Here is a 12783-nt window from a genome sequence, read left to right on the forward strand (position 1 = left end):
GAGGGGCTGCTGGGAGGGCTTTGCTGGTGCTGTGGGTGGCGGCTGTACCTGTTGTTGCGGGGGGCACAGATGTTGCCGCCACCACAAGGCAGCTCCCTTCAGAGGACGAGTCGGTGTCACTGATGTCTGCCCGAGTCCCCGCTGTGGAGCTCCCCTCGCCCTCCGTCCCACTGGTGAATTCGGAGTCCGTTGCGTGGCCCTCCATGGCCATGTGGGATGCAGCTCCCTCGTGCTCCGATGCCACTTCTCCTCCGCCTGATGATGCTAATGCACACATGAACAGGAAGACCACAAAAAAGGGGGGGGGAGAATAAAGACATGTTGAGTGCATGCATTGGCGACACCGTTGGCGGACAGGACAGACACAGAAGCCCCCTGCACTACGCCGCACACTTGGGGTCGACTACTCAATCCGTGGGACATGGCCTACAAGCCTATGGACGACATCTGCACACATAGATGACACAGGGCCATGAATAGCTGTACTTGGCACCCTACAGAAGTGGGGGGCGGGGGCACAGGGCCATGCCTTACGCAGGGGCCTAGCCTACAGAAATCGCCCTGGCCTGGGGATACCCACAGCCCTCCTCCCCCACCCAGACACCTCCACTGCGCGCAAAGTCAACAGAATGAGAGTGTACTCACCCCCTTGTGTCTGCTGTGATGTCCTCACGCGCCCATCCAAATCGGGGTAGGCCACCGCCAGGATCCGGGATATCAGGGGGGTCAAAGTCCGACTGGCACCCCTCCCACGTTGGGAGGCCATCCCCAGCTGAGCCTCCGCCGTCTTCCTGCTCCAGCGGCGGATGTCCTCCCATCTCTTCCGGCAGTGGGTGCCCCGCCTGTGGTGGACCCCCAGGGTCCGGATGTCCTTGGCAATGGCACGCCAAATATCGATCTTCTGGTGGGCGCTGACCTATGTGAAATGTACAGGGGGAGAAGAATAGTCATCACCTTCTGCACCCTCAATGTGAGTGGCCACCCATCACTACCCTTGCCATGTGGCACATGCTCTCACCGTCGTTTGATGCATGCCTCAATCGCTCTCCTCCCCACCATCTTTCATCCACCCCACTCAACACAGGCATAGCCCATAAAGCATGCTCCCAGTGTATTTACCTGTTTGTCTGGAGGACCGTAGAGTAGCGCGTACTGGGGGAGGACCCCATCCACAAGTTTATCCAACTCCTGAGCAGTGAAGGCAGGGGCCCTTTCCCCAGTCGCATGAGCCATTGTCTCTTCCAGACCTAGGTCACAGCAGCACTTGCAGTGTAGGTCCTCTCCTGTCGAAGATCAGGTATCGAGTGATTAAGCAGATAGAAAATGGCGGTCACGCCCGCGGCGGTGCGTACCGCGACCGCCGGCGCACATCGTCATTGGCTCCTGAGACCCATAGGGTTCAATGTTAACCAATGCTGCTTTGCGCCGCGGTCTTCGACCGCCTACCGCCACGGTGTGCCACGCCAGGGCATTTACCTCACATCCCATTGTCGCACTTCACAGGTTAGGCAGCCGCCATTTCAGGGGCCCACATGGCTTACTTTTTACTGCGTCACACATACCTAGGCCTTGCATCAACACTCATACAAACCATCAATGGATTGAGAATCGTGGTATGTGCAAGCTGTGGTTACATACCTGTGGGTTGATTGACTCTGTGCTCGCTGTTGTCCTTCATAGGCACCGTCCGCTGGGACACGCGAGGAGATGGAGGAATCCTCTGGTGTACAGACCGCTGGTGGACCTGTCGACAATGGAGGAAAGACATGTCATACTGACATACAGGCTTGACCGAGCCACTATTCATGAACTGTGTGCCCAGCTGGAGCCCGACCTGATGTCACCAATCCGCCAACCCACAGGGATCCCCCCTCTAGTGCAGGTGCTGTCAGTGCTCCATTTCCTAGCAAGTGGGTCATTTCAAACAACAGTGGCCATAGCACAGGGATGTCCCAGCCTATGTTTTCCAAGCTGTTGTCCAGAGTGTTGTCTGCCCTGCTGAAACACAGGCGCAGCTACATCGTTTTTCCTGAGGTGGGGGATTTGCCTACAGTGAAGGGTGATTTCTATGCCCTTGGACATATCCCCAACATCATAGGTGCCATTGATAGGACCCATGTGGCTTTGGTTCCCCCCCACAGGAGTGAACAGGTGTACAGAAACAGGAAGAGTTATTATTCGATGAATGTGCAGATGGTGTGTTTGGCAGACCAGTACATCTCCCATGTTAATGCCAAGTTCCCTGGCTCAGTGCATGACGCGTACATCATGCGGAATAGCAGCATCCCTTACGTGATGGCTCAACTCCAGAGGCACCGTGTGTGGCTAATTGGTGACTCTGGTTACCCCAACCTGTCATGGCTACTGACCCCAGTGAGGAATCCCAGGACAAGGGCAGAGGAACGGTACAATGAGGCCCATGGGCGAACTAGGAGGGTGATCGAGCGGACCTTCGGCCTCCTGAAGGCCAGGTTCCGCTGCCTCCATATGACAGGTGGATCCCTATTCTACTCACCAAAGTAGGTGTGCCAGATCATCGTGGCCTGCTGTAGGCTTCACAACCTGGCTTTGCGACGACAGGTGCCTTTTCTGCAGGAGGATGGTCCAGATAGTGGTGTTGTAGCAGCTGTGGAGCCTGTGGAGAGTGAAGACGAGGAAGCCGAAGAAGACGACATAGACAACAGGAACACAGTAATACAGCAGTATTTCCAATGACACACAGGTAAGAATACACACCGGCATATTACATATACTTAAACACTACTACCTCTCTACTGTCTGTCCTTTTCACCCAGTGTATGGTAACTGAGTTGTGACTTTCCCTTCCGATTTCATAGATGTGGGCCCCACTGTGTGACATCTGCTTTGTTTCCCCATGGACTACAGCTGTGTGACATGGTATGTTGGCATCACAATGTAAATAAGCATTTTGGCACGGTAATGTCTAATACATTTGTTCAAAATCACAGCCAGACTCCTGATTGTTTTGTGCAATAACTGTGTTTATTACAGTGCTCTATATTGGTGGCTGGAGTGCAAATCGGTGATGGGTGATGGTGGAGTAATGTCCATGGCAGAGTCCAGACTATTTGTATCACAGGTGCATTGTCCAAATGCCTGTGGAAAGTGGAGCAGGGGCAGTTTAAGGATGGACAGGGTGACGATGTGGGACAGTGGGATGACAATCAGGGAGGTATCCTTTCCTGGCGGGGGTCTTGGCATCTTACTCTGTCTTCTTCCTGGATCTCAGGGACCGCTTGCGGGGTGGTTCTCCTTCTGCAGGGGGTGGGGTGCTGGTGGCCTGTTGGTCCTGTGGCGGGCCTCCTGTCCACTAGCGCCGGCAGAGGTGGTAGGCAGTTCTTGGTCCATGCTAGTGTCAGGGGCCCTTTGTGGTGCCACAGTGTCCCGCAATGTGGTGACTACCAGATTCCGAGCCCCTACAATGGTGCCCAGGGCAGAACTGATGGTTCGTAGTTCCTCCCTGAACCCCAAATACTGTTCCTCCTGCAGGAGCTGGATCTCCTGAAACCTGGCCAGTACCGTCGCCATCGTCTCCTGGGAATGATGGTAGGCTCCCATGATGGAGGAGAGGTCCTCGTGGAGAGTGGGTTCCCTGGGCCTGTCCCCCCCGTCACACAGCAGCCCTCCCAGTTCCCCTTTTTCCCTGGCCCTCTGTCCCCTGGACCGTGTGCCCACTACCACTGCCCCCAGGTCCCTGTTGTTGTTGGGGTGGTGGGTTAACCTGGGTGCCCTGTAGTGGTGGAGACACCGCTGATTGACGTGTCCTGGGGACTGAGGGATGGGCCCGCTGGGTGGGTGCTGTGCTGGTGTTCCCAGAGGGGGGAAGCTCTGTGGTGGCCTGTGGCTGTCTGAGGGGAACCGACTGTCCCGAGGTCCCCGATGGGCCGGGCTGGTCATCTAGATCCAGGTCGACAGAGGTGCTGTCATCAATGTGGGCCTCTTCTGGGGGTGGAGTGGACATTTGTGGACCCTCCTGCGCGGTGACGTGGCGTTCGGGTCCTGCAGGGGTATAAAACCATGATTATTGAATCTGTGTGTGCCATAGTGTGCAATGGGTGGGTGCCCGTGTACCCCAGTGCTTGCATTCCTCTGTGGGGGCTTTTGTGACGGTGGTTTGGGGGGGATGGGTCCGTGCAGTGGGCATGCTTGGTGATGGGTGTCCATGCTTTGTGGTCGCATGCAGGGCTTGGGGTTGGGATGGGTGGGTTGTGATGGTGAGACATTTGCAAGGAGTAGGTGTGATGGGGGTGAGGGTGAGGGTGGGGGTATGAGTTGGCATGCTGGTAGGGTGGGGGGATGAAGTAGTGAAGATGAGACTTACCAGAGTCCAGTCCTCCAGATACTCCTGCGAGGCCCTCAGGATGCAGGATCTCCAAGACCTGCTCCTCCCATGTTGTAAATTCTGGGGGAGGAGGTGGTGGTCCGCCGCCAGTCCGCTGAACCGCGATGTTGTACCTGGATACCGTTGAACGCACCTTCCCCCGTAGGTCGTTCCACCGCTTCCTGATGTCATCCCTATTTCTTGGGTGCTGTCCCACCGCGTTGACCCTGTCGACTATTCTGCTCCATAGCTCCATCTTCCTGGCAATGGAGGTGTGCTGCACCTGTGTTCCGAAGAGCTGTGGCTCTACCCGTACGATTTCCTCCACCATGACCCTGAGTTCAGCCTCAGAAAACCTGGGGTGTCTTTGCGGTGCCATGGGGTTGTGTGGGTGATGTGTGGGGTGGATTGTGTGGTGCTAAGTGTGGTGATGTGTATTGGTGTGTTGTGTGAAGTGCGTGGTAATATTGCTGGGTGATGGTAATATGCGCGTCTGGGTGCTCGGATCTCTATTTCTCTGTGCGTGGTCCCGATTCTCTAGGAGTGGAGGTTTGTGGGAGATGTGGGTGTGTGTTTTATATTTAATTGGGTGTGTGGGAGTGGTGTGTGTATGTGTATCAGGTGTGTGTATTTCAAATTGTCCAATGTGGCTGTGTTTTGTAAAAGTGTGTGTATTTTGAGCATGGCGGTGTGTACCGCCAATAGAATACCGCGGTTGAAAGACCGCCGTGTGGATTCGTGTGTCGTGATAGTGTGGGTGTATTTCTGTTGGCGTGACGGTGTCAGTTTGGTTATTGCCAGTTTCTCGCTGGCCTTTGGTGTGGCGGACTTTTGTGGATGTCTGTATTTTGGCGGTTTGCGTGTTGTGGGTCAGAATGACCGTGGCGGTTTACCGCGGCCGCGGCGGTATGTTGGCGGTCTTCTGACAGCGGTATCCGCCTTTTAACACCAAGGTTGGAATGACCCCCATAGTGTATATTTTCATAGTGCTGCTTATACAGTGGGTCACAGTTATGGTTAATGCATGAGTTAATTACTTAAGGAATATGAATTTTGGATTGTAATTTAGATTATGAACTATAATCAGTGTATTTTATGTACCCTTTCTTACAGGTAATTTGGGATTGGATGGCGTTTAATTGGATTCCAGGAATTTTGTCTTCATTTTTATTAATTTAGAGTTTCACATGGTGTGGTGATGGATACGCAGATAAGAATATATATTTTAGAATCTTTTTCTTTGTTCTGTTTAAAAAGTATTTGAATGGTCAGATTATTTTGGAGTTGCGTTATGGGCTTATATATATATATATCTTTTTGTGAGGGGGTTGGTTAAAAATACAGAATATAGGTGATTTGGAGATTTAAAGAAATTATTGTGCTTGGTATTGATAGGCGTTTAAAAAAATATATTATATATGTATATTTATTTATTTAAAAGTCCTATCTACAGAGGAACCTGTTTTCTGTATATGTGTATTTTTTGTCTCCCCCTTTGATATGGAAGCATTGTACGAGAAAATATTTTATAATTAGTTGACATTTTATATAATTATTGGATGGGTTAATTTATTGATTTTCATAGTATTTGTAAGTTACTTATAGAAAAAGCAATTATTAAAGCCCTAAGATAATGATATTATGTATGTTTAACCCCTTCGCTGCCAGGCCTTTTCCCCCTCCTGTGCCAGGCCTTTTTTTGCCTATTTGGGGCAGTTCGCACTTAGGCCCTCATAACTTTTTGTCCACATAAGCTAACTAAGCCAAATTTGCGTCCCTTTTTTCCAACATCCTAGGGATTCTAGAGGTACCCAGACTTTGTGGGTTCCCCTGAAGGAGGCCAAGAAATTGGCCAAAATACAGGGAAAATTTCGTTTTTTTCAAAAAAATTGGAAAAAGTGGCTGCAGAAGAAGGCTTGTGGTTTTTCCCCTGAATATGGCATCAACAAAGGGTTTGCGGTGCCAAACTCAGCAGCTTCCCAGCTTTCAGGAACAGGCAGACTTGAATCAGAAAACCCAAGTTTTCAACACAATTTTGGCATTTTACTGGGACATACCCCATTTTTGCAATTTTTTGTGCTTTCAGCCTCCTTCCAGTCAGTGACAGAAATGGGCATGAAACCAATTATGGATCCCAGAAACCTAAACATGTCTGAAAAGTAGACAAAATTCTGAATTCAGCAAGGGGTCATTTGTGTAGATCCTACAAGGGTTTCCTACAGAAAATAACAACTGAAAAAGAAAAATATTGAAATTGAGGTGAAAAAAACATAAATGTTTCTCTACGTTTTACTCTGTAACTTTTCCCTGCAATGTCAGATTATCGAAAGCAATATACCGTTACGTCTGCTGGACTCCTCTGGTTGCGGGGATATATAGGGCTTGTAGGTTCATCAAGAACCCAAGGAACCCAGAGCCAATAAATGAGCTGCACCCTGCAGTGCGTTTTCATTCTATACCGGGTATACAGCAATTCATTTGCTGAAATATAAAGAGTAAAAAATTGCTATCAAGAAAACCTTTGTATTTCCAAAAATGGCACAAGATAAGGTGTTGAGGAGCAGTGGTTATTTGCACATCTCTGAATTCGGGGGTGACCATACTAGCATGTGAATTACAGGGCATTTCTCAAATAGATGTCTTTTTTACACACTCTCCTATATTTGGAAGGAAAAAATGTAGAGAAAGACAAGGGGCAATAACACTTGTTTTGCTAATCTATGTTCCCCCAAGTCTCCCGATAAAAATTATACCTCACTTGTGTGGGTAGGCCTAGCGCCCGCGACAGGAAACGCCCCAAAGCGCAACGTGGACACATCCACATTTTTGGAAGAAAACAGAGGTGTTTTTTTGCAAAGTACCTACCTGGAGATTTTGGCCTCTAGCTCAGCCGGCACCTAGGGAAACCTACCTAACATGTGCATTTCTGAAAACTAGAGACCTAGGGGAATCCAAGGAGGGGTGACTTGCGGGGCTCGGACCAGGTTCTGTTACCCAGAATCCTTTGCAAACCTCAAAATTTGGCTAAAAAAACACATGTTCCTCACATTTCTGTGGCAGAAAGTTCTGGAATCTGAGAGGAGCCACAAATTTCCTTCCACCCAGCGTTCCCCTAAGTCTCTCGATAAAAATGGTACCTCACTTCTGTGGGTAGGCCTAGCACCCACGAAAGGAAATGGCCCAAAACACAACGTGGACACAACATATTTTTTCACAGAAAACAGAGGTGTTTTTTGCAAAGTGCCTACCTGTGGAGTTTGGCCTCTAGCTCAGCCGGCCCGGGAGGGGTGGGGGGGCAGAAATGCCCTAAAATAAATTTGACCCCCCTGCCCGGGAACGACCCTTGCCTACGGGGTCGCTCCCCCTGCGTGATATTGGCGCCAAAAAACAAATCCCCGGTGCCTAGTGGTTTCTGCCCCCTTGGGGGCAGATTGACCTCAAATCGGCCAATCTGCCCCCAAGGGGGGCAGAAATGGCCTAAATACAATTTGCCCCCCAGGGGAGCGACCCTTGCCTGATGGGTCGCTCCCCATCTCTAAAAAAACAAACAAACAAAAAAAAAACACCCAAAAAATATTTCCCCTGGCGCCTAGAGGGTTCTCCCCCCCCTGGGGGCAGATCGGCCTAATAATAGGCCGATCTGCCCCCAGGGGGGGCAGAAATGGCCTAAAATAAATTTTAGGGTATAGGGAGGTTACAGTCAGGCTCACATAGTAGAGGAAAAAAATCATAGAGATTCACCTGTTATAGTTAGAGTTTCCTCAAGTAACTATAACTTGTGCCCTAGGGTAGCTACAGCTCATGCTCCCCATGCAGTTTTTATGTCAATAATTCTGTTGCAAATATTACTTTAATATTATCAATGATGTTATCAAAATATTTGCCTTTGAAACGTAAGCTCCGGGCCCTCGACCTCAAGTATTCTCTTTTGTTCCCGGCCAAGCTTCGTGTAACTGCCGAGAACAAATCTTACTTCTTTACTACACCAGAGGAGGCATGGGAATGGCTGGAGTCCACAGGTCGTGTCAATGGACGAGACCCAGAGGCAAGCCCACCAACAATGCAGGGTTGCCATTCCTGCGGGAGGCGCAACCATAAGACTTGCACTGCCGCCCCAGGGAAGGAGAAACTTATCACTGATCTGGAGCAGATCATCCAGGAGCGTTGTGGTGCACTGCAGTCGATGGCAGCCATTAATCTAGTCCTGGTTGTTTCAGAAGCGGAAACCAACCTCTCACAATCTAGTAGTGAGGAACTCTCTTCTCTCTAACACTTTTCTGAGATGGGATCCCCAAAGCACCTGGGTGTGACACCTTGAACGGCAGACAATCTTTTCTAACACCTTTGCATTGATTTCCACCCGGTAGCAACATCTCCAGAGGATGTTTCTTCGAGACTGTTCTCTCCTCAGTGGCAGTGATCTCTGTCTTCAGGAGTGGTTCCAGTGCTATCTGCTTCATGATCTGACAGTGGCTCTGACTACTATGGAGCAGTTCTTGATGTGCTTGGGTGCTGGCGAGGGCCACACATAGGGCACCTAATAATTTTACACACTCCTGCATTCCCCATGTATCAACTCCCATTGGTCCCCCTTCTACTCATATTTTCCGGGGTACCCACTCTACTCCACAACCACCTCCAAGTTATCTGGCCTACCCCACTCTCCTATCAGCGGAGACTTGTTGTTTGCAATTGTTTTGTTGACCTAATGGGTTAGTCGGTTTGGGCAGATGTAGGTTGTCCCTCTGCTCCAATGGTATTTAGTTTACTAGTATTAAAATGGAGTCCGAACCTTCGTAGCCTACCGGTTTGCTGGAGCCCCACTAACTTCTATACAGTTTCTCATGTACATGACACTCAGCTGCTTAGTTGTTACCCTTTCCATGACCCACCATGAATACATATTCCGCTCTTACATGGAATGTGTGCGGCATGCACACGCCCGCGCATAGATACTCCATATACTCTTATCTTAAAAGACACTCAGTACACATAGCTTTCTTGCAAGAAACGCATCTAGCGCAGTCCAAGGTGTCCCGCTTGCAACGACGATGGAGGGGACAGTTATTCGCGACAGGTCACTCCTCTTATGCCAGAGGTGCTTTGGTTTGGATTAGGCCGGGCATCCCCTTAGTAGCAGAGGATCAAATTATCGACGAGCGGGGCACTATGCCTTGATACAAGGGTGACTCGCGGGCCGAGCCCTGGTGCTGGGCTCCATGTATGCGCCAAATTCAGATCAGGTCTCCTTCCTCCGCTCTCTGTCCAGTCAACTATGCAGATGGAGCGATTACCCTTGGTTACTGGGGGGGGGACTTTAACAGTGTACTGAATCCCAACCTAGACTGCTCTTTCCCTCCATTACCCACGCACCTACTGTGGTTGCTGCACGCACATTAAACTCCTGGATTCAGAACTGGCACATACTAGACATTTGGCACCACCGCAACGCCACTGTCAGAGTTTACTCATACTACTCCGACCCCATCGCCTACATGTGCGTCTTGACAGACTTCTATGCACACATAGGGGGCGATTATGACCTTGGCGGACGGCGGAGGCCGTCCGCCAAGGTACCGCCGCCAAATGACCGCACCGCGGTCAAAAGACCGCGGCGGCCATTCAGACATTTCCTCTGGGCCGGCGGGCGCTCTCCAAAAGAACGCCCGCCGGCCCAGAGGAAATGCCCCTGCAACGAGGACGCCGGCTCAGAATTGAGCCGGCGTAGTTGCAGGGGTGCGACGGGTGCAGTTTGCACCCGTCGCGTATTTCAGTGTCTGCATTGCAGACACTGAAATACACAGTGGGGCCCTCTTACGGGGGCCCCTGCAGTGCCCATGCCATTGGCATGGGCACTGCAGGGGCCCCCAGGGGCCCCGCGGCACCCCCTACCGCCATCCTGTTCCTGGCGGGAGACCCGCCAGGAACAGGATGGCGGTAGGGGGTGTCAGAATCCCCATGGCGGCGGAGCGCGCTCCGCCGCCATGGAGGATTCCCCCGAGCAGCGGGAAGTCGGCGGGAGACCGCCGACTTTCCGCTTCTGACCGCGGCTGAACCGCCGCGGTCAGAATGCTCGTGGGAGCACCACCAGCCTGTTGGCGGTGCTCCCGTGGTCGGTGGCCCTGGCGGCCACCGGCCGCCAGGGTCAGAATGACCCCCATAATGTTTATCCTGCAGTACTAGACATCGACTATTTGGGTCACACTCACGCAGACCCCACCCCACAATTTGTGCATATGGAATGGGATACCTCTCCCTCAAGAGTCCCTACCTGGAGGCTCCGGCCTGAACTTCTAGCTGACGCAGCGTTTAGAGTGTCACTAGACGTGGCGATCTCCGTATATTTTGAGCATAACACAGGTACGGTGGCCTCTGGTTTGATCGAGTAGGATGCATTTAAGGTCTTTGTTAGGGGCCACTGCATGGGAACACAATGGAATCTACGACGTTCTATTGAGGGTGCTCTCACGCGAGTGGAGCAGACTTTACTGCAACTTGAACGGGAAGCCACTCAAGACCCTACAGGGATGACACGACTGTCTTTTACCCGAACTGAGCATCTATCCCTTTTGGAGCGGTTAAGTTATGCGGCCCACTCGGCGCACACTCACGCCTCCGCCGACAAATCGGGCAGGCTTCTTGCCTGGCTGACCAGACGCGAACAGGACCGGGGCCCGGTTATGGAAATTCGTTCACTGACTGGGAGTGTGCTCCACACTCCCTCAGAGATTCATTCTGAGTTCACACAGTATTATAGTGCACTCTACAGTTCGACTGTGCCATCAACTCAGCAGGCCTGTGAGGTTTTCTTCTTGTCAATTACCCTGCCCCGCTTGAGGGGTGCCCAACGGGAGGCACTGGAGGAACCGCTGACGCTTTCTGAGATCCAGAGCAGTATTCATGGTCTATCTGCGGGCAAAACTCCTGGTCTGGATGGCCTTCCGACCGACTTCTACAAGACCTTCTCTGCAATCCTCGCACCTCACCTCCTCCGCTTATACGAGGAATCGATACAGGTGGGGTCTCACCCGGTCTCGTAGAATGAGGCTCTACTGGTATCGCTTCCTAAGCCAGGCAAAGACCCATCGGAACATGGTTCCTATAGACCACTGGCGATGCTCAATACAGACTATAAAATAATGGCCAAAGCACTAGCGACACGCTTGGCACCCATGGTCTCTGACCTGGTTCACGCTGACCAAAACAGATTTGTTCCCGCACAAGACACTTCTCATAATATCAGACGCCTATTCCGCGTTATGCTGTACTCGACCAATGACTTTCCGCTGGTGGGATGCCTGGTTCTTGATTTGGAAAAAGCTTTTGATTCCCTGGAATAGCCGTATCTTTTTGAAACTTTGCGACGGTTTGGCATTGGACTGCGATTCTTGCGAATAGTGAAGCTCCTGTACACCAGCCCTAAGGTTCAGGTCAAGATGGGAAGGAACATTTCGGGCCCGGTTGGGGTACACAGAGGCACGAGGCAGTGTTGCCCCTTTTCCCCATTGTTGTTCTCCCTTGCGATGGAGCCATTAGCTGTGGAATTGCACAGCCAGGGGTCTCCGCTGGAGTATCGCACTTGGTGATGGTCTACATACTGTATCATTATATGCCGATGACCTCCTATTGTACTTCAAATATATTACTACTGTCCCTCCTGCGGTCGGGATTATTTTGCAGCACTTTACAGCTCTTTCGGGCTTACACGTTAACTGGGCAAAATCATGCCTTTTTCCCTTTGACCCAGACCTTCCGAATCCGAGGTTGTGCATTTCTGGTATCGGGTTCCCTTTGCAGCCACATACGTTCAGATATTTAGGCATTCATATATATCATCGGAGGGAGGATTTACACGATGGAAATCTTGGAAGGGCAACGGGGTCTATTCGTTCCTTCTGGCAATTGCTGCCACTTTCTGTCGCAGGCAGAGTTGCCCTTCTGAAGATAATTGTATTACTGAGATTATTATACTATTTTTCCAATCTCCCATACTACGTCCCAGTTAGTTTCTTCAGTGAACTGGAACCCAGACTGCGCAAGTTTACTTGGAACAAGGGACGCTGCAGAGTGGCGTTTAGAAAACTCTACTTACCTCTGGAACAGGGCGGCCTTTCGGCACCAAACCTAGAGCATTATTATTTGGCCTCACAGCTTCAATGGTTAACCCGATGGTTGACGGGGCTTCATCTCTCCGATGCGGCGACTACCTCTGAGCCCTGCCCACTTACGTGACAAACATATATCTTCCATCCACTCACGCACTTGGCGCCGCCTAAGGAGCTTCTCCTTAATGTGGCACATCGTTGTTACCGCAGATGCTTACAACTCACGAAGGGAACCACCCCGGTCGCCGCTGCACTGACGCTGCTGGTACACCTCGTGGCCCTGGAACCACATCCAGCATCGAGCTCTGGTCGTGACACACTGCAGAATTACATACA

Source organism: Pleurodeles waltl, chromosome 3_1 (assembly GCF_031143425.1).
Source record: "Pleurodeles waltl isolate 20211129_DDA chromosome 3_1, aPleWal1.hap1.20221129, whole genome shotgun sequence".
Lineage (NCBI taxonomy): Eukaryota > Metazoa > Chordata > Amphibia > Caudata > Salamandridae > Pleurodeles > Pleurodeles waltl.